Raw genomic sequence first — 20,922 nt, forward strand, 5'->3', positions numbered from 1 at the left:
TACCTTATTTACATAAGTATTCAGACCCTTTGCTATGAGACTCAAAATTCTGCTCAGGGACATCCTGTTTCCATTGATCATCCTTGAGATGTCCACCTGTGGTAAATTCAATTGATTGGACATGATTTGGAAAAGCACACACACCTGTCTATATAACGTTTCACAGTTGACAGTGCATGTCAGAGCAAAAACCAAGCCATGAGCTCGAAGGAATTCTCCGTGGAGGTCCGAGACAGGATTGTGTCGAGGCACCGTACTAAAACATTTCTGCAGCATTGAAGGTCCCCAAGAACACAGTGGCCTCCACCATTCTTAAATGGAGAACCTGATGGTCACAGAGCTCCAAAGTTCCTCTGTGGAGATGGGAGAACCTTGCAGAAGGACAATCACCTCTGCAGCACTCCACCAATCAGGCCTTTATGGCAGAGTGGCCAGAAGGAAGCCACTCCTCAGTAAAAGGAACATGACAGCCCGCTTGGAGTTTGCCAAAAGGCAACTAAAGGACTCTCAGACCATGAGAAACAAGATTATCTGGTCTGATGAAACCAAGATTAGAAACCAAGAACTCTTTTGCCTGAATACCAAGCGTCACATCTGGAGGAAACCTGGCACCATCTCTTTGGTGAAGCATGGTGGTGGCAGCATCATGCTGTGGGGATGTTTTTCAGCGGCAGGGACTGGGAGACTAGGTAGGATCGAGGGAAAGATGAACAGAGCAAAGTACAGATGAAAACCTGCTCCAGAGCGCTCAGGACCTTTAGACTGGGGCGAAGGTTCACCTTCCAATAGTACAAGTACCCTAAGCACACAGCCAAGACAACGCTGGAGTGGCCACTCAATGTTCTTGAGTGGCCCAGCCAGTACCTAAGCTTGAACCTGTTCGAACATCTCTGGAGAAATCTGAAAATAGCTGTGCAGCGATGTTCCCCATCCAACATGACAGAGCTTGAGAGGATCTGCAGAGAACAATGGGAGAAATTTCCCAAATACAGGTGTGCCAATTTTGGAGCGTCATAACCAAGAAGACTCGAGACTGTAATCGCTGCCGAAGGTGCTTCAACAAAGTACTGAGTAAAGGGTCTGAATACCTATGTAAATATCAGTTTTCTATTTTTAATACATTTGAAACATTTCTAAAAACCTGTTTTTGCTTTGACATTGTGTGTAGATTGATGAGGGAAAAAAACAATACATTTTAGAATAAGGCTGTAACGTAACAAAATGCGGAAAAAGTCAAGGGGTCAGAATACTTTCCCAATGCACTGTATGTTTTGACAATGAAAGTTTACAATCTAAGGTAACAAGTCATTTATTCCCCTCAACTTGATCAACAGCCACACCATTCATTACCAGATTCCACTGAGGTCTAAAACTTAGGGAAACAAATACAATGCTCTTAGTTTTCGAGATGTTCAGGACCATTTCATTACCAGTGGTGTAAAAGTACCACTTAAGTTGTTTTTTAGGGTATCTGTACTTTTACTATTTATATTTCTGACAACTTTAACTCCACTACATTCCTAAAGAAAATAATGTACCTTTTACTCCTTACATTTTCTCTGACACCCAAAAGTACTCGGTACATTTTGAACGCTTAGCAGGACAGGAAAATTGTCTAATTCAAACACTTATCAAAAGAACATCCCTGGTCATCCTTACTGCCTCTGATCTGGCAAATTCACTAAACACAAATGTTTCATTTGTAAATTGTCTGACTGTTGAAGTGTGCCCCTGGCTATTCGTACCTGAAAAAAAAAATCTGCTTTGCTTAATAAGGAATTTGAAATTATTATTTATACTTTAGCTACTTAAGTATATTTTACTGGGTGACTTTCACTGGAGTCATTTTCTTTTAAAAAGGTATCTTTACTTTTATGCAAGTATGACAATTGGGTACTTTTTCCAATTCTGTTTATTACTAGCCACCCATTCCAAAACAGATTGCAACTCTTTGTTAAGGGTTTTCGTGACTTATTATTAGCGGTTGTTGGCTGATACTTATATGGTTGAATCATCAGCATACGTAGGACACACATGCTTTGTTTAAATGCCAGTGGCAGGTCATTGGAAAAAATAGAAAAGAGTAGAGAGCCTAGAGAGCTGTCCTGTGGTACACCACACTTTACATGTTTGACATTAGAGAAGCTTCCATTAAAGAAAACCCTCTGAGTTCTATTACATAGAACATTCTCTCTGCTACCCGCACAGCAAGCGGTACCGGAGCGCCAAGTCTAGGACCAGAAGGCTCCTTAACAGCTTATAACCCGAAGCCATAAGACTACTGAACAACTAACCAAATGGACACCCAGACTATTTACATTGGTGGGGGGGGGGGGGGGGGGGTCATTTGTTTTTACACTGCTGCTTTATCTATGCATAGTCATTTTAACCCTACCTACATGTACAAATTACCTTGACTAACCTGTAACCCCGCACATTGGCTCAGTACCCTATGAATATAGCCTCAATACTGTATTGTATTACTTTTGTTAGTTTGGTAAATATTTTCTTAACTCTTTCTTGAATTGCACTGCTGGTTAAGGGCTTGTAAGTAAGCATTTCATGGTAAGGTCTACCTGTTGTATTCGGTGCATGTGACAAAGTTTGATTTGATTCCACGATATGGCAGAGGTTGAAAAGTCCCACAAGTTCTCAAAAACAGGTTATGGTCAATAATATCAAAGGCTGCACTGAAATCTAACAGTACAGCTCCCACAATCTTCTTATTATCAATTTATTTTAACCAATCATCAGTCATGTGTGTCAGTGCAGTACATGTGGAGTGCCCTTCTCTCAACGCATGCTGAAAGTCTGTTGTTCATTTGTTTACCGAGAAATAGCATTGTAATTGGTCAAAAGAAAATTCCAACAGTATACTATGAACTAGCAGGTCTGCTGTTAGAACCAGTAAAGGCCGCTTTATCACTCTTGGGTAGCGGAATTACTTTGGCTTCCCTCCAGGCCTGAGGACAAAGACTTTCCTCTATGCTCAGATAGGAATGGATATAGAGTCAGCTACCTCAGTTGTCAATGCCAGGAGGTTTGTCATTATTGATCAATAACAATTTTTCCACCTCTTCCGCACTAACTTTCAAAATGTAAATTTTTACAAAATGTACAAAATCTAAACTTTCATTATTTGTTTTTGTGTGCATGAGTACGATGGCTCACTGTTCATTGTTGGCATTTTCTGCCTGTTTGCCCACTTTGGAAAAATTATTGTTAACAATCAATAATGACAAACCTCCTGGCATTGACAACGTAGATGGAAAGCCATTGAGGATGGTAGCTGACTCTATAGCCACTCCTATCTGTCATATCTTTAATCTGAGCCTAGAGGAAAGTCTTTGTCCTCAGGTCTGGAGGGAAGCCAAAGTAATTCCGCTACCCAAGAGTGGTAAAGTGGCCTTTACTGGTTCTAACAGCAGGCCTATCAGCTTGCTGCCAGCTCTTAGCATACTGTTGGAAAAACTTGTTTAACCAATTACAATTACAACACCTCATCATAACATCTTATGTAAGCATTACAGAGATATGGCTCTGAATATATATACTCCCCATAAGCATCCATGTCTCTTCTATAGATGTTATATCCTTTTATTGCTATATCATCAAATTAATTATCTAAGTGAGTCCGTGATTGGGAGTCCCATAGGGTGGCAAACAATTGGCCCAAGTCATCCGGGTTAGGGTTTGGCCGGGGTAGGCAGTCATTGTAAATAAGAATTTGTTCTCAACTGACTGGCCTAGTTAAATAAAGTTTTTTTTTTTAAACGTCTGATGTTAGCAAGTTATTGACTTCATGAACCTTATTTCTAAGGTTACATATATTAATATGGGCTGTTTTCAGTCCTGTCCTGGGTAGCTTATCAGAAATAGACAATATGGAAGAGCCAACAAAGCCAGATAAAAAAATAAAAACATACAGTGCTTGTTATAAAATACCAAAATAAACAAAATCCTTATCGAAACCCCAAATCATAATACAGACATTCCAAGTAAATGACAAAATATATATATATATATATATTTTTATATTGTTTATTGAACAAAAGTAGTTTAACAGAAACTCAGATTTGATGTGCAAAAATGTGACCTCCTTCAGTCAATAGCTTGTGGCACCTCCATTAGCAGCAACTTGGAGTAAACATCTCCTATAGCCAGTAATCAGTCTCATGATTTTTGCCCACTTCCTTACGGTCCTGCCACAGTATCTCGATTGGATTTAGGTCAGGACTTTGGCTTGGCCAATCCAAAAAAGGTCAATTTTGGACTCGTCGGTCCAGAGAATGGACTTCCAGAAACCTTCAGGTTTGTCCAGGTGGTCTCTGGCAAACTTAAGATGGGCAGTTTGGTTCTTTGATAGCAGAGGCTTCTTCTTAGCAACCATCCCATGAATGGCATTTCGATTCGTGTTCCTCTTATTGTCACCTGAGCTGCAGCAAGGGAAGTCTGCAAATCTATAGATGTTATGTTTGGGTTGGCTTTTACCCTATTTATTATTGTTCTTGTGGCTCTTGGGGATATTTTGGAAGGGCGTCCACTTCTAAGCCGAGTTGCTGACATGTTAAATGCTCTCCATTTGTAAATTATTTGCCTGACAGTGGGCTGATGAAGCTCAAATCTTTTTGAGATGATTTTATAGCCTTCCCCAGACTGATGTCCTCTGAGATCTCCTTCACTCTCGGCATGGTGTGTTTTGTATTCACCTGGATGGGTAACACCAAACTGACCAAGTTTCTTACCTCTATTTATCAGAGTCCCGCCCAAACGATCTCTCCTTTGATTGGTTCATTTGGTATCAAATGATTTACCCACCTGATTCTACTTAACTACTTAATTTAACCAATGCAACTTGGGTTCACTTATTTTTGCACGTGCACTAATTCCTTTTTTATTTTGTTTTTTTTACTACATGCATGATTCTCTACACCAACATATGGTATTGGTAAATATACAGGGAAGCAAACTGGTGAGGGCCCACTGAAACATGCAAAACATCTCTGCTCTAATTAAACAACAAAGAATATGATCTACATGATCAGTCTCGGTGTGTAAAATAAAAAGTGGTTCATATGAACCCAACTCACAGCTAAAAAATGTAACGAAAGCAATCCAATGTTATTTGTTGCCTAGACTTTACTGAAAACGACACAAGTCTTGAGAAAGAACAATACACTAATATTGCAGTTAGCCATGAAGGCTTTTATAATAGAATGCTTGTGACCACACAGACCCTTGGGGGGAGGGGGGGGGGTAGAAATACAATGAAACAAACAGGCATTCTATTTTTGCTCTATTATAGATATTGATCAAGTGCACAAGGCTACATGTGTGCAAAAATAACATTCACTTAGTAAAACATTTCAATACCCCCCCCCCCCCCCCTCACTCTCGTGTTACTGTCAAGTTCAACACAACTAAAGCAATATCTTTGGCCTACACTGCATATTTATTACATTGTATACTTTCTGCCTGTGGACATCTGTTCTACAATGTGCCAGCAGAGCATGATACCCTTTGTTAGCATAATTGATCTCTTTCAGGCAGAGATTACACCTGGCATACCCCATTTTATCCACGGTATTAAAAAGACAGAGGTAAAGTTGGTTTTAAATTCACACATTCGCCAAAAGCCATTTTATAAAAAAATCAATATGGTGGACAGCCCCATCAAGAGGTATGGACAGCCCCATCAAGAGGTATGGACAGCCCCATCAAGAGGATCCACCTGGTGATGTATTTTGGGAGAGTGGTAAGCAGCCTGAAACTCCTGAAACCTATAGCAGTAGCCATTGCACAGATTGAGGGAGACAATGCCATATTGTCTGATGTTCAGACTGCTTGCAGATGTAAGAGAATAAATTCGTACTGCCCTGCCCACTTCACTGTTGCTCCAAGCAGAGGAAACTGCAGTTCTGAAATACATCAAAAAGACTTCTGCCTGAAGCTCATACATGCCGCAGTGTGCATGTTGGACAAGAATATCCTGTCTGGTGCAGAGATCAACAAGGCCTATGGTGTCATCACTACCGTGTCTCGCCACTTGGCCTGGATGAGGGCAAGGTTCTTGGCAGTCTGGTGAAGTACACTTCCATGCAAGGGCATCGGGATGCAGATGCAAAATGGCAGTGGTGCCAACATATCTCATCAGCTACCTGGTAGAAGGGACTTTGTGGATCTGAGGCTCTTTCCCCTGTTGCCTCCATCACCCTCCAAATCCCACTAACATCAGCTGCCTCAGAGCGCAACTGGTCCTTGTTTGGGAACACACACACCCAAGCACTCAACAGACTGACCAATACAAGGGTTGAACAATTGGTGGCCAGCCGGGCAAATTTGAGGCTTTTTGAGCCTGACAACGAGCCATCCTCAACAAGGTTGGAAAGTGACAGTGAAGATGAGGCCTCAGAGTCTGATGTTCAAGAGCTGGACATTGAGGAGGTCCAGGGAGAAGACATGGAAGCCTGAGAGGATGACAACCAAAGCTTTAGTTTCTAGACTATCATTTTATGTATGTTGAAAACGTTTTTGGGAGATGTGATCCTTTCTTTTGTTGTTCAGTGAAGTCATCCCATGTGAAGAGTTAACTCCTTTAATTAAAGTTACATTTGTAACTAAATTGTTGTTGTTTTTCTATTGGAAGGATTTAATCATTTGCAATTATGTCTTCTTAAGAAAAGGTCAAATGTTTTGTTTGTCTCCATATGATATGGTAAATATATCCAATGCAAAAAACATCCACATTTATTATTAATATTAATTAGCATATTTCCCATATATTCCCATGGAAAGTTTCCACCTCTGAAAGTTCCCCAAAATGTGCAACTCTACTTGATTGAAACACCTGATTGGCCTCTCATACCACAATGCTGTATGTCTGTCAGCATAAACTGCAGCACTAACTCAACCTCTGTTCCCTGCTGGCCTGGGGTGTAATCATAAATCCTAAACATTTTGCAACGGAAATCGTTTACTCAAAACGGAATACGTTTTGCAACAATACAAGAGTTTATATTGAATAAATTCAAGTATGTCCTTTCCCGATTTGTCCCGTTTGTTTGAGTCCCCAGTCTGTTGTCTTAACCTGCTTTAAAAAGGAGACCACCATCATCCCAGTGCCCAAGAAAAAAAAGATGACATGCCCAAATGACTATCAACCCCAGTCATCATGAAATGCTTTGAGAGGCTGGTCATGGCCCACATCAAGGCCAGCACACTGGACCCACTCCAATTTGCCTACCGCTCCAACAGATCCATGGAAAATGCCATTCCCATCACTATTCACGTGGCCTCAACACATCTGGACAAGAGGAACACCTATGTGAGAATGCTGTTCATTGACTACAGTTCAGAATTCAATACTATTGGTTCCTCCAAGCTCGACACCAAGCTCAGAGCCCTGGGTCTGGACACCACCCTCTGCAACTAGATCCTGGACTTCTTGACGGGCAGACCTCATGCTGTGAGGATTGGCAACATCTCCTCCACACTGACTCTTAACACAGGGGCGCCCCAGGGGTGAGTCCTCAGTCCTCTGCTGTACTCCCTGTTCACCCACGACTGGCTTTGCACGACACCAATTCCATCATCAAGTTTGCTGACGACATCCCGGTTGTAGGCGTGATAAACAACGACAAGTCAACCAATGGGAGGTAAGTGAACTGGCATGACAACCACTACCTCAAAATCAGCAAAACAAAGGAGTTGATTGTTGACTTCAGGAAGCAGAGGAGGGAACCACAAGCCACATCAACAGAACTGCAGTAGAGAGTCAGCAGAAGTTCCTCGGCATCCATATCATCAGGGACTTGTCATGGACCAACAACACCACCACTCTTGTCAAGAGGGTGCAACAGCGCCTCTACTTCCTAAGGCGGCTGAAGAAAAGCGGCATTGCCGCCCCGGGCACTCTCCAAATACTACCACTGCACCGTCGAGAGAATCCTAACCGGTTGCACCACGGAATTGCTCTGTCCACGACCAGAAGGCCCTCCAGCGGGTGAAGACGGCCCAGTACATCACTGGGGCCGTGCTTCCACCGATCCAGGACATCTACTGGAAACAGATGGTATCGGAGCATGACGTCTGATAGAAACTGTCTGAGCCTGTTGGTATCTTCAAGCCATCAGAATGATTAACACTTGAACTGGACTGACCACTTGCTCTGATTCTCTGCACCTTAGCACACACACACACAAAACAACTGCTGCTCCCAGACTCTTATTACACTGCCCCCACATCCCCCGTTCCCCAATACACATGTAAATATTGGGACTATAAAAACTGTGCCTTTCTGTATTATACTTATGCTCAAATGTTTATTCAATTCTACTGAACCATTTACTTTATGATCGTACTCTTATCTTTTATTATTGCATTGTCAAGAAGGAAACTGCAAATAAGCATTTTGTTGGACGGTGTATACCATGCGTATCCCCTACATACGACTAATAAAATCTTGAAACTTGTTTGGTTTCTAGTGAATAGGCCAACGCCCCAGGTTTGTGTGAGTGAGGTTGCGTCAAGTGTCTGTGTGTTCTAATTGTTACACAACAAGTAAGCACATGTCTCCTGATATTTCCACCCGTATGCTGAACTATGGTGCAACACTACCAAGGCCTTCCCCCACTCTCTGAATGGAATGAGCTACAGGCTATGAAATATACAGTAAAATTACCAAGGCAACATGCTGATTTTTCACAAAAGAAGCAGTCTGTTCTGAAATTGAATAATATGGCTGAGCTATTTACGACGTCGCACACCATTTAATCTCAGATGGCAAATTAAAGATCACTTAATGGCCTAATGTCAAAGTAAGTCCCATGTTCCACGACTTCTGTTATGTTGATGAAACTATAGGCCTCAACTCCAAGTGGAGAAGAAAGGTACTGTCTGAAATTCTGGTATTATTAATACGGTACCCATCTTTCCCATTCTTTTGGGATTGAAGAAATAACCTATAGTTTTGGCAAGTCGGTTAGGACATCTACTTTGTGCATGACACAAGTCATTTTTCCAACAATTGTTTACAGACAGATTATTTCACTGTATCGCAATAACAGTGGGTCAGAAGTTTAATTACACTAAGTTGACTTGACCTTTAAACAGCTTGCAAAATTCCAGAAAATGATGTCATGGATTTAGAAGCTTCTGATAGGCTAATTGACATAATTTGAGTCAATTGGAGGTGTACCTGTGGATGTATTTCAAGGCCTACCTTCAAACTCAGTGCCACTTTGTTTGACATCATGGGAAAAATCACAAAAAAAAAATCTGCCAAATTGTAGAGCTCCACAAGTCTGGTTCATCCTTGGGAGCAATTTCCAAACGCCTGAAGGTACCACGTTCATCTGTACAAACAATAGTATGCAAGCATAAACACCATGGGACCACGCAGCCGTCATACCGCTCAGGAAGGAGACACATTCTGCCTCCTAGAGATGAATGTACTTTGGTATGAAAAGTGCAACGCAATCCCAGAACAACAGCAAAGGACCTTGTGAAGATGCTGGAGGAAACAGGTACAAAAGTATCTAGAACCACAGTAAAATGAGTCTCGGCAGTATCGACATAACCTGAAAGGCCGCTCAGTAAGGAAGAAGCCACTGCTCCAAAACAACAATAAAAAAGCCAGACTACGGTTTGCAACTGCACATGTGGACAAAGATTCTACTTTTTGGAGAAATGTCCTCTGGTCTGATGAAACAAAAATAGAACAGTTTGGCCATAATGACCATCGTTGTGTTTGGAGGAAAAAGGGGGAGGCTTGCAAGCCGAAGAACACCATCCCAACCGTGAAGAACGGGGGTGGCAGCATCATGTTGTGGGGTTGCTTGGCTGCAGGAGGGACTGGTGCACTTCACAAAATAGATGGCATCATGAGGTAGGAAAATGATTAAAAGCAAATTTAAAATTTAAAGCTTGATCGCAAATGGGTCTTCCAAATGGACAATGACCCCAAGCATACTTCCAAAGTTGTGGCAAAGTGGCTTAAGGACAACAATGTCAAGGTATTGGAGTGGCCATCACAAAGCCCTGACCTCAATCCTATAGAAAATGTGGGTTCAGAACTGAAAAAGCATGTGCGAGCAAGGAGGCCTACAAACCTGACTCAGTTACACCAGCTCTGTCAGGAGGAATGGGTCAAAATTCACCCAACTTATTGTGGGAAGCTTGTGGAAGGCTACTCGAAACCTTTGACCCAAGTTAAACAATTTAAAGGCAATGCTGCCAAATTAGTGTTTGTAAACGTCTGACCCACTGGGAATGTGATGAAAGAAATAAAAGCTGAAAGAAATGCTCTACTATAATTCTGACATTTCACACTCTTAAAATAAAGTGGGGATCCTAACTGACCTAAGACAGGGAATTTTGCTTGGATTAAATGTCAGGAATTGTGAAAAACTGATTTTAAATGTATTTGACTAAAGTGTATGTAAACTTCTGTCTTCAACTGTATGTATGTATGTATATATATATATATATATTTTGTTTGATTTAGGCACATTTGTTTAATTTCTATGGTGGGGGGGGGGGGGGCTTCACCATGACGGTTTAACATTCTAGTCTTTCAGCTCCTAGTAACAGATATTGTAAATCACAAATACCAGTATACTGTTAAGGTTATTATTGCACTATCACTCCCCTCTAGTTATGTAAATTACATGTATTGACTAATAACAGTGACAGAATGATCTACTTACTATGTTGATACCAAAAATTGGTGTTCCCAGGCAGGGACAACCTATCATGTCCCGGCACAGTGTCTCCACTGCGAGTCACCAACCATTTTATTTGACAGGAAATGGAAGTTGAAGCCAGGATGTGGTTAAATAACACCCCCAGCATGGTTCTGTATGAACTCGTTCCATATAAGAAGTTGTTTAGAAAAGTGGAACAAGTTCAATTTCACCACTCATTGAAATTAATGTTATATTCTGTTATTTTATGATTGTGCAATGGATCAGAAGCTTGCCTTTGCGCTTTCGCCTCTTTTTAAAAGCACATTTGTGTACATAAACAAAAATAAGCAACCCTTCTTTAACCCTATAAGCATACCTCTGCACTAAAAAGAACGTACCTTGAAATAAAATATTCACTTTTAAAAAGTACATTTCCATCTCTCATTCACTACTTGTGTAAACCACCAAAATGTTTACTCAACATGCATTACCTTATCTAACTACTCCATCTATTGAATGAATCTTTGTCATACTAAAACCTTAGTGAAAACATCACATATTTGACTACTGGGGGGGACAGACAGTCATTCAGCAAGCCAGCGGGATGGCACACTTGCTCTACAGAGAGAAGTGTCAGTCAGTAGTTTTCCAAGGTTGTGTAGGAGTAGAGCCCCTGGTGACAGATCTGTCAGTTTGGTCACCTACCTCAAACTAGGCTATTCCTGGCATTTGCCTTAAGATAATAACCAAGAGGTAGTACTGATTATTACTCCAACAGCGTCATTCCAAAAACACCCTTCCACAATTATTACTGAAGTATATCTGATCAGAACTGGTTTCAACATAGGATAACATTACCTGCTTCAGATGACATTTGAAAAAGTGCTCATTACAGAATTATAACCGTTCCAAACAATCAGATGCATATGAAACCTGCCTCGAGGATGTTTACTACCCTCTAAAGGTGGGAACAGGGAGGAGGGGTAGAGGGTTTGAGTCACTGGTCAGGATAAATATTTGCAGGTATTTCTCCCTCATCACAACACTAAAACATGTCAATCATTCCTTACAAATGTCATGATTATACCTTTTGGTATCAAGGTGGGACTGTGTGTAGAGCTGACACACACTTCAAAAACACCTTCCTCTTTTAAGTTCTGTATGGGTGGTCACACAAGGTCACCACTTCCCTTCTGATAAATATAAAGTTTTTTTTTTTTTTTTTTTTTTTTACTTATCTCCGCACTTGAAAAAAGGAACTACACTCTGGACACAGATGTCAGTTGAACATCAACATTTTGATTTACATTTGGTTGAGGTGTCAACTATTGTGAATTCAATGTGAAATCAATGAAACGTTTCACCACATCATTGGATTTAGGTTCAAAGTTAAGTGAAAAACAAGTTGATGACTTTTTCCACATTGATTCAACGTCATAATTCTGATTTTTGGGGTTGAAATGGCTTGGAAAAAATGTTGATTCAACCAGTTTTTGCCCATTGGGTAGTTACTCATTTGCCAGATAAAGGGTTCAACTGACACAGGCTTTCTCAATTCATCTTTCCTAAATTCCTCACATCCTCACATTTTCTATCACATTGGAGAAGGTCCAAGGTCCCTCCCTAGCATGTGGTTAAAAGGTAACATCCTGAAGTCAGACTTTACATAATAAGCATGAAACACACCTAGAATCTCACTGCCATTAGACTGCCAATATCTACTTATCACCAGCCGTTCCTTCATTACAAAAGGATTCTTCAGCTTTCCCCATACGATAACTCTTTTTGGTTCCAAGTATAACTTTTTTGGGTTCCAGGTATAATCCTTATGGGTTCCATGTCAGCAAGCAACAGGGTTCCATGTAAAACCCTATGGAAAGGGTTTTACCTGGAACTGGAACCAAAAGGGTTCCATCTGGAACTAAAAGGTTTCTTCAAAGGGTTCTCCTATGGGGACAGCCGAAGAACCCTTTTAAGTTTTCTAAGCACGTAGAACAAAAGCGGTACTTGCTGCTTGCTGACTCGGGAGCGACGAACCTAGTGATTCTACTTGTAGAATTGCAATGCTTGCCAACATCTTGACTTTGAGCCAATCAGACAAAAACATTTCCGTACATCCCCGGATAAGCCAGTCACACTTCATATGCAATGTAGGCTATGGGATAGGAGCTAGGTAAGTGCACAGATGCAATGCACACAACACTAAATACGTCCTCCAAGCTAGCGAATCACAGCAGATAGTATTGACATTATAATTAAATCATAATGGATTAGCTAGTTTCCATCAAACAGCTGCCTGTGTTAGCTGCCGAGTTAGCAAAGGACACTGCACTAGCTATGTTGTGCTAGCTAGCGAATATGCTAACCTTAACTAGCTTGCTAAACATTTGGCTATGAGCTGGCACTTGCAGTATGGAATTATGGAGAGTGAATAAAATTGTTTCTTCGTCATCTTTCCAGGTAGTTATCTAACTGAGGCCATCTGGCTAGTATCCAGGTCACAGTTTGAAATGAGAACTTGTTCTCAACTGGCCTACCTGGTTAAATAAAGGTGAAATAAAAATAAATAAAATAGTATCAACAAGGGCTTTCTACAAAATAGCAACATCAGCGCAGCTAGCTTGGAATCAAGACCATAAGCAACACACACGGACATGCAAAGCCAAACACTACTGCCACCTTCTGGTTTGGAGTATTTTAACAAGGCTGAGTGGCTGACTGCTTCCAAGGTCTTTGCTGTGTGAACACAAAAGAGGTTGACTGCCGACACTGTTCAGAGGTGCTAAGTGCTGTTGGCAGGCAAACGTTTGACAATCCTACTGGTGCGTCTTGAGCTTTTAGTGTAGAGCAGGTCTCACAGACAGCGTAGGATTATACAAGACTATGTAGGTTACGCAATGTAGGGAATGACAGCATCCATAATGTCTGTGAGGAATGCATTGCCTCTTATGAAAATAACTTCCAAACACTAATAAGCACCCCATATCAAATCAATGAATTAATCCATTGAACGCTTATGGTAAACCTAGAATGAGTTGCTCGGGGAAATTATGTTGATGTTCGATCCAGGTGCAGATTTCTTGGCCGTCTGAGGTGACTAAACATTCCACATAGTACAGCGTACGTGAAAGAGAAAGTTGGTTCGCAAAAGTCTTACGGAAAAAAAAGTATTCTTCAGTGCCTTCTATCAACTCAATGTGCTGAGGCAAAGTAAGTGATTTCATTTTAGCTATCACGAGGCTCCTCTTAAGGACACAAGCAAATGCCTTAATCTGATGGGAGAGTAGAACAATTGGCCAACTCTTAAGAGGAACAAGTTAAGCCATTGTCCTCCATTAAACCGCTGCTCCTGAGTGGTGCAGCAGTCTAAGGGAGCAGCGGTCTAAGGCACTGCATCTCAGCGCTAGAGGCGTCACTATAGAGCCTGGTTCAATTCCAGGCTGTATCACAACCGGCCGTGATTGGGAGTCCCATAGGACAGCGCACAATTGGCCCTGCGTCGTCTGGGTTTGGCTGGGGTAGGCTGTCATTATAAATAAGAATTTGTTCTTAACGGACTTGCCTAGTTAAATACATTAAAAAATTACTAGATGGCTGAGGGGAAAATTACATGGGTAAAGGAAAGGTAAAGGAGATACCTAGTTAGTTGTACAACTGAATGCATTCAACTGAAATGTGTATTCCACATTTAACCCAAACCCTCTGAATCAGAGAGGTGCGGGGGGCTGCCTTAAATTGACATCCACTGCCTTGCTCAGGGGCAGAACATATTTTTACCTTGTCAGCTCTGGGATTCGATCCAGCAACCTTTCGGGCACCAGTCTTTTGCTTGATGGACAATCAAGCAATGAGCAAGAGCATAATATGATGACCCAAATACTGTAGACTGTAGATATACTGTAGGTTTCACAGACAGAGATTAACCCCAGTCCTGAACTAAAAAGCCTATATTTTATTTTGGGGCTTAATCGGTGTCAGGGAATCCGGCTGAAAATGTTCTTACACGTCTGATGCAATTGCTTTGCGCAATTCGCCTCGAGACAAGGTTATCCCTTTAGGCAGCAGCCGTTGACACTCATCGGACGATAGAAACATGATGCATACTGTGTGTAAACAGTGACACCGCTCCATTAAGATCCTAATATTTACATTAGCATCAGAAAACAAACAGGGCCAGTCACCTTGAAGCAGTTTCTCACACGCCATTAAAATATTTGGCTATAGTTTCAAACCGTTGCCCCAATGGCCCGAAACATTTACATGTCAAAGAAATGGCCTTGTGATGTGAGAGAGATAACAATACTCCGTAATCAACATACATGGACGCCGACAGAGATGGCCGCCTCGCTTCGCGTTCCTAGGAAACTATGCAGTTTTTTGTTTTTTTACGTGTTATTTCTTACATTAGTACCCCAGGTCATCTTAGGTTTCATTACATACAGTCGAGAAGAACTACTGAATATAAGATCAGCATCAACTCACCATCAGTACGACCAAGAATATGTTTTTCGCGACGCGGATCCTGTGTTCTGCCTTACAAACAGGACAACGGAGTGGATCCTATGCAGCGACCCAAAAAAACGACTCCGAAAGAGAGGGAAACGAGGCGGTCTACTGGTCAGACTCCGGAGACGGGCACAGCGCACACCACTCCCTAGCATTCTTCTTGCCAATGTCCAGTCTCTTGACAACAAGGTTGATGAAATCCGAGCAAGGGTAGCATTCCAGAGGGACATCAGAGACTGTAACGTTCTTTGCTTCACGGAAACGTGGCTTACTGGAGAGACGCAATCCGAAGCGGTGCAGCCAACAGGTTTCTCCACGCATCGCGCAGACAGGAAAAAACATCTTTCTGGTAAAAAGAGGGGCGGGGGCGTATGCCTTATGACTAACGTGACATGGTGCGATGAAAGAAACATACAGGAACTCAAATCCTTCTGTTCACCTGATTTAGAATTCCTCACAATCAAATGTAGACCGCATTATCTACCAAGAGAATTCTCTTCGATTATAATCACAGCCGTATATATCCCCCCCCAAGCAGACACATCGATGGCTCTGAACGAACTTTATTTAACTCTCTGCAAACTGGAAACAATTTATCCGGAGGCTGCATTCATTGTAGCTGGGGATTTTAACAAGGCTAATCTGAAAACAAGACTCCCCAAATTTTATCAGCATATCGATTGCGCAACCAGGGGAGGAAAGACCTTGGACCATTGTTACTCTAACTTCCGCGACGCATATAAGGCCCTGCCCCGCCCCCCTTTCGGAAAAGCTGACCACGACTCCATTTTGTTGATCCCTGCCTACAGACAGAAACTAAAACAAGAGGCTCCCACGCTGAGGTCTGTCCAACGCTGGTCCGACCAAGCTGACTCCACACTCCAAGACTGCTTCCATCACGTGGACTGGGAGATGTTTCGTATTGCGTCAGATAACAACATTGACGAATACGCTGATTCGGTGTGCGAGTTCATTAGAACGTGCGTTGAAGATGTCGTTCCCATAGCAACGATTAAAACATTCCCTAACCAGAAACCGTGGATTGATGGCAGCATTCGTGTGAAACTGAAAGCGCGAACCACTGCTTTTAATCAGGGCAAGGTGTCTGGTAACATGACCGAATACAAACAGTGCAGCTATTCCCTCCGCAAGGCTATCAAACAAGCTAAGCGCCAGTACAGAGACAAAGTAGAATCTCAATTCAACGGCTCAGACACAAGAGGCATGTGGCAGGGTCTACAGTCAATCACGGACTACAGGAAGAAACCCAGCCCAGTCACGGACCAGGATGTCTTGCTCCCAGGCAGACTAAATAACTTTTTTGCCCGCTTTGAGGACAAACATTTACATGTCAAAGAAATGGCCTTGTGATGTGAGAGAGATAACAATACTCCGTAATCAACATACATGGACGCACTCACATCCGTCATCATGAAGTGCTTTGAGAGACTAGTCAAGGACCATATCACCTCCACCCTACCTGACACCCTAGACCCACTCCAATTTGCTTACCGCCCAAATAGGTCCACAGACGATGCAATCTCAACCACACTGCACACTGCCCTAACCCATCTGGACAAGAGGAATACCTATGTGAGAATGCTGTTCATCGACTACAGCTCGGCATTCAACACCATAGTACCCTCCAAGCTCGTCATCAAGCTCGAGACCCTGGGTCTCGACCCCGCCCTGTGCAACTGGGTACTGGACTTCCTGACGGGCCGCCCCCAGGTGGTGAGGGTAGGCAACAACATCTCCTCCCCGCTGATCCTCAACACTGGGGCCCCACAAGGTTGCGTTCTGAGCCCTCTCCTGTACTCCCTGTTCACCCACGACTGCGTGGCCACGCACGCCTCCAACTCAATCATCAAGTTTGCGGACGACACAACAGTGGTAGGCTTGATTACCAACAACGATGAGACGGCCTACAGGGAGGAGGTGAGGGCCCTCGGAGTGTGGTGTCAGGAAAACAACCTCACACTCAACGTCAACAAAACTAAGGAGATGATTGTGGACTTCAGGAAACAGCAGAGGGAACACCCCCCTATCCACATCGATGGAACAGTAGTGGAGAGGGTAGCAAGTTTTAAGTTCCTCGGCATACACATCACAGACAAACTGAATTGGTCCACTCACACAGACAGCATCGTGAAGAAGGCGCAGCAGCGCCTCTTCAACCTCAGGAGGCTGAAGAAATTCGGCTTGTCACCAAAAGCACTCACAAACTTCTACAGATGCACAATCGAGAGCATCCTGGCGGGCTGTATCACCGCCTGGTATGGCAACTGCACCGCCCACAACCGTAAGGCTCTCCAGAGGGTAGTGAGGTCTGCACAACGCATCACCGGGGGCAAACTACCTGCCCTCCAGGACACCTACACCACCCGATGTCACAGGAAGGCCATAAAGATCATCAAGGACATCAACCACCCGAGCCACTGCCTGTTCACCCCGCTATCATCCAGAAGGCGAGGTCAGTACAGGTGCATCAAAGCTGGGACCGAGAGACTGAAAAACAGCTTCTATCTCAAGGCCATCAGACTGTTAAACAGCCACCACTAACACTGAGTGGCTGCTGCCAACACACTGACACTGACTCAACTCCAGCCACTTTAATAATGGGAATTGATGGGAAATGATGTAAATATATCACTAGCCACTTTAAACAATGCTACCTTATATAAATGTTACTTACCCTACATTATTCATCTCATACGCATACGTATATACTGTACTCTATATCATCGACGGTATCCTTATGTAATACATGTATCACTAGCCACTTTATACTATACTATGCCACTTTGTTTACATACGCATCTCATTTGTACATACTGTACCCGATACCATCTACTGTATCTTGCCTATGCTGCTCTGTACCATCACTCATTCATATATCCTTATGTACATATTCTTTATCCCCTTACACTGTGTACAAGACAGTAGTTTTGGAATTGTTAGTTAGATTACTTGTTATTACTGCATTGTCGGAACTAGAAGCACAAGCATTTCGCTACACTCGCATTAACATCTGCTAACCATGTGTATGTGACAAATAAAATTTGATTTGATTTGATTTGATAACCATTAACAATGGAACAAATCATTTATCCACACTACCATTGAAGAGTTAAATACACAGAATAATCATTAATGTTGATAAGCTGATAGCTGGCATCAGTGTGTATTGTGACAGTGATAGTATCCTTTGACAAAAAGAGAGCAACGGAAAGTGAGAGGAGCCTTCATGGGAAAGTGGAATGCTTTGCAACGGAAGCTCAAGGGCAAGTTGGTTTTCCCTGGCACTTACAGAAGCAATGTGTTCAGTTCAGACTGCAGATTCTCCACACTTGGTTGAGTTGATAACCAAACACAATTCAATATCACGTTTATTTTTTTATTTTTTTTAAATGAGCTTGAAACCAGAGCTTGAAACCCTAGGCCTATTGTATTGTCTATGTTTTGTTTTACTCTGGTTTGAATTGAAACGATAGCGGTTGTTGAATTTGCAAATGCCCAATAGTATTGTCACATTTAATTTGCACTGTTAATCCCAACCTTTGGAATGACTTCAATAGCAGCAGTGAACCTATTTAGGTTTTAAGTGGAGATATCTCAGAAATCAGTCAGTCATTCTCACTATAGCCATTGTTAATAGGCAGTGACAAATAGCATAGCTAAGTAGGGCTGGGCTTGGTTAAAACCCTGGCTGGGAGACCGAAGGGTAGCTGTAGTTAAATACATTTTCCAGTAGGAAGTGCTGCCCTGCTTATATATTTTTTCCATCTGATAAGTGGATATCAAAGGTCTGACATTGTTTTAAGGGTAAAACTCAACGTATAGTATACAAGGTTTATCTCTGTTGAAATTTGGTTACCATGATGACGTAATCCTGTGGCTGAAATTTTACACTCAAATCAACCGTTTAGGTTGATGACTTTCTTCAAATCCAATGTATTTCCCACGTAGATTCCACGTCACAATACGTCCACAAATTACGTTGAAACGTTGATTCAAACACTTTGTGGCCAATGGGGTGCGCAATGATGTTGACAACAAAACTGTCAAAGTTGTAGGAAATAGGGTCTGCATAGCCACATGACGCAGTTACAAAAATAAAATGTGTAACTTCACTGACAAAGTTTATCAAGTTAAGTGGTTTTCAAATCCCCTACCATGACTTATCATATGCATGGTAATATAATAGGCGACTACAGTGACATTGTCATAGCCAACAATTAGCATATAATGTAGATTGCCTTTAGCCAAATAGGTTACCTGTTTTACAATAGTTAAACTAGAAAAATAAGTTTAATTCGCAAATGAATTTTATACAGAACAGCAAGTATGCTATAATTAGTGAAATAAAAGTTTTACCCACCTGGAACAAAGTGGTGGAGAGCGTGAGAAGTTAGAAGAGAGAACCGTTAAAACAAGTGGTGTGGTGTGTCGTCCTTCAGGGCTGAGTTCAGTACGAAAAAAGGAAATGCAATGTTCAATTAAACGGAAACAAAGTTTTAAAAATGGGTTGGGGAACCCTGTCAGCATGGCCGCTTCGCTATAAATGTCACTCATTTCTTCAAGCCACACTCCGCCACACCCACCAAACGTCTGTTCAAGATCTCTGAAGAACGTTCCGTTCAGCAGAAGCCGTTAGGCAATGTAGCGAACGTTTAATCAAACTGAACGCACCCATCGTAAAACGATTGTACCGCACTCCTTTTTTAACGTTTTGATGAAACAGGAAAGGGTGGGCGGTTAAAGGAAAAGGTGGAGTCTTTTTTCAGTCGAACTAGTTTAGACCCGTACCAATGTGCACGCTGAAACTGATCAGGACATTGATTGTCTGCCCAAACTGAGAAAAAAATATATACATATTTTTTAAACACACTCAAAAACCTGTTTTAATGATCTCCTAAACTAACCCATCACCTATTGGCCACCCTATGTACCATTTATTACACCGCTTTAGGCCTACAGTACTGGCTCCCGTCTGAAAACTGTAATAATGGCTGCAATTACGCTATTGACATATTTTGACAGTTGACACCGTAGCCTACTGTAAGGGGTGCAATTTAGCTTTATCCTAGTGATCCTGATCACTTACAGTTAAAGCTTGGCATTGCACACATTTTGTATAAATCGAACATGAATTTCATCATTGATTATTGGCAATTGCTTATTTTATGTGGGACTTCTGTTTAAGCTCTGGATTTCAAGAGGGACTTCTCTCATTTCTGAGCCCTTGGAAGCAAGATATGTAGCTGATGACATCCTGTGGATGTTGTGGATCACTGCAGGGGGCCTTTCACCTGTAATTCCCTAAACATCTCTTCAATGCAGCTGTGAGATACAGAACTCATGATTTAGAAAAATACACTTTGATTAACAATGTTCAACACTATTTGATTTAGTATTTTTATTCAATAGGCTGTACACATTCCGAGGATGTTATCGCAGGTGCAGCGAAATGCTTGTTTCTATCTCCAACAATGCGGAAATACCTGACAATACACACAAATGAAGAAAATAAATAAATACATATATATACACACTTATTTATTTTCATATCCGATCGTGCATGAATATAAATGTACACAGTTGTGTCAAGTTGGCTTTGGGTGGTGGAACATTCTTCATACACACGGAAATGTGTGTGACAGTTCTTGACACAAACCGTGCGCCTGGCACCTACTACCATACCCCGTAGAGACCTGTGGATGGGCATATA

The 20,922-nt window shown here is 42.0% G+C and overlaps 1 protein-coding gene across 1 annotated transcript in view; it reads right to left on the minus strand.

The window, feature by feature from the left end:
• Window positions 1-19,899, minus strand: part of LOC139422819 (ELOVL fatty acid elongase 1b) — a 33,379-nt gene extending 13,480 nt beyond the window's left edge. Inside the window, exon 1 of the mRNA XM_071174247.1 lies at window positions 19,573-19,899. The gene's annotated coding sequence lies outside the window, so the exon portion shown is untranslated. The remainder of the gene's footprint in view (window positions 1-19,572) is intronic.
• Between the last annotated feature and the right edge of the window lie 1,023 nt (window positions 19,900-20,922).

Source organism: Oncorhynchus clarkii, chromosome 1, assembly GCF_045791955.1.
Source record: "Oncorhynchus clarkii lewisi isolate Uvic-CL-2024 chromosome 1, UVic_Ocla_1.0, whole genome shotgun sequence".
Taxonomy (NCBI): Eukaryota; Metazoa; Chordata; class Actinopteri; order Salmoniformes; family Salmonidae; genus Oncorhynchus; species Oncorhynchus clarkii.